This window comes from Macadamia integrifolia, chromosome 14 (genome assembly GCF_013358625.1).
Source record: "Macadamia integrifolia cultivar HAES 741 chromosome 14, SCU_Mint_v3, whole genome shotgun sequence".
Classification (NCBI taxonomy): domain Eukaryota; kingdom Viridiplantae; phylum Streptophyta; class Magnoliopsida; order Proteales; family Proteaceae; genus Macadamia; species Macadamia integrifolia.
Genome location: NC_056570.1, coordinates 26,202,862 through 26,205,360, shown reverse-complemented (window position 1 = coordinate 26,205,360; position 2,499 = coordinate 26,202,862).

Sequence of the window (2,499 nt, the reverse complement as noted above, 5' to 3'; positions counted from 1 at the left end):
CTTTTACGAGTTATCAAAGTATGATGTATCTTGTGGTGACCAAAGTGCCAAAGGTTATTTGATTCAGGTTTAAAAAAAAAAATCTGTATTATCGAAAGTTATTATTGTTTTGTATTATTTTTAGAGCACATGTGAAAAAAAAAAAAAAAAAAAAAGAGGGAAAAGTAAGTTATAATTTTTCATCAAAATTTCCTTTCAAAATTAAAGTATTTATATTATATTACTTTTACATTATTTATTTTATTTATTTATTTATTTATTTATTTATTTATTATTATTATTATTATTATTTTGAAATGATGTCTGATGAATATGGTTTAAGAACCACGATCTGGACATAGGGTTAGCCTCCATCTATGTTGGTTATAATTTTGAACGAGGAAGAAGTTGATCTATGTTTTCTAAGACTTAGCCTTCATTCTATGCAAGTTAGAATTTCGAACGGGAAAGAAGTTGATCTATTTTTATCCAAGACTTACGAGAAGTAAGTTTATTAGATTTTACGCAATTTTAGTAACTAATAGAAGAAGACAATGAGTCTGGTATCATGATCGGGCTCGACAAACAGTCAAGGCACTAGAATTTGTGGCAGCTTTTACAATACTTTGGTAGTTACAAGGGTGATTATTAATTAAAGTGTGGGATGCTGGATGGCCAAGGAATATCATTTGGTATTTAAATATAAAGTTTAAGCTATTAAGTGGAGATAATCCAATGGTACATGAAAACATATCTAAACTCATAGATAACTAACCAATGTGAAACTTAGGGGTGCAAGTTTTGCCCTGCCCGAACCCGCCCTTGGTCCACCCTAATCCCGAACAAGTACCGACTCAAAAATTTTGGCCCTGAGGGCCTACCCGAACCTAAAATTTCTGACCCTGAGTCAAGGTCAAGGCGGATAAGGGTTGATGTCTTTGGCTCGTCCAGTCCACTCTGAACTTGGCCCTGATTTTTGCCATTGATGTTGACCATGGTTGTGACCTTGATGTTAACTCTGAATTTAACCTAATTTTATATGTTGTTTGACATTGAGTCATTAACAGCTCAAAACTCCTAGTATATCTTCTCACTAATCTCTCTTGCTTTTTTTACCAAAAAAAATATCTCTCTTGTATTTTTTACTAAGACAAATAATTTGTAACTTTGTATTTTTTATCTCCACTTTATTATGAATATTTTTTATTTTTAAGTTATTTCATATTTTGTAGGGTTAGGGTAAGGATCAGGGTCAGGGTATATCCAACCCTTGATGGCAAACCAAGGTCAGGGTCAAAGTTATCCCTGAAAGATAGGTCCAGGATTGGACCGAACCCTGAAAGGTAAAACTAGGATTGAAGTTTTATAGTCCTAAGTCAGGATAAAGGTGGATTTAAGCCCAATTAAGGGGACTTAAGGTTAACCCCGCCTGTTGCACCCCTATGTGAAATTATATCTCTTTAATTCCCAGCATCATAGTATCATATTCGACCTTAATTTGGGCGCTCCGTGGTTCACGCAAAACCAGCACTAATGGCATGGTTTTAAGTATCTCCGATACCGATACGATACCCTCCGATACGTATCTTAAATTTAGTCGATCGATACGATACACACCGATACGATACATTGAATTTTTTAAATCATTTCGTATCGATATATATCCTACAATACATACTGATATGCATCAATACACCACTAATACACATCGATACGATACGACATGCCTCGATACGACTCTATGAAAAATATAAAATTGAGGTAAAATGTATGTTTCGGTATGTATTGGTACGTATCGGTATGTATCGATCGGTACGTATCGATATATATATCAGTACGTATCGGTGAGTATCGATACGTATCGGCGCTACGGTCATATAATGGCCAATATGGGTAATTTTTCAGAAAAAAAACGATTTTTTGAAGGGTTTTTGTTCCAAAGTTGCTGTCAGCCATATTTCTCTCTAACTAAAATGGAAATCAAGGTTGGGAACAAGGATTTTACATTTATGGGACAACTACAGACCTTGAATTCTTAGTACGATACCCTCAATTTAGTGTTTATGCATAATACATGTTATCAATAGCTTTTTTTAACAAATTCTTTATGCAAAAGTGTTTAAAAAAATGTTTTCTATCCATTTATGTGTGTATCTTTAGCGTATCTTAGTGTATCTCCGATACGATACGATACCCTCGATACGTATCTTAATTTTGGCCGACCGATACAACGACCGATACCGATACTTTAATCCTTGAGTATGAGAAGAACTACCCCACTCATGACTTAGAACTAGCCGCAGTCATTTTTGCCCTTAATATTTGGCGACATTATTTGTATGGGGAGAAGTGTGAGATATATAGTGATCATAAAGCCTTAAGTACTTCTTCACCCAGAAGGATTTGAACATGAGGCAGAGGAGATGGCTTGAGCTCATGAAGGATTATGACTGCGACATTCAGTATCATCCCGGCAAGGCAAATGTAGTGGCAGATGCGTTGAGTCGGAAGGCACAGACT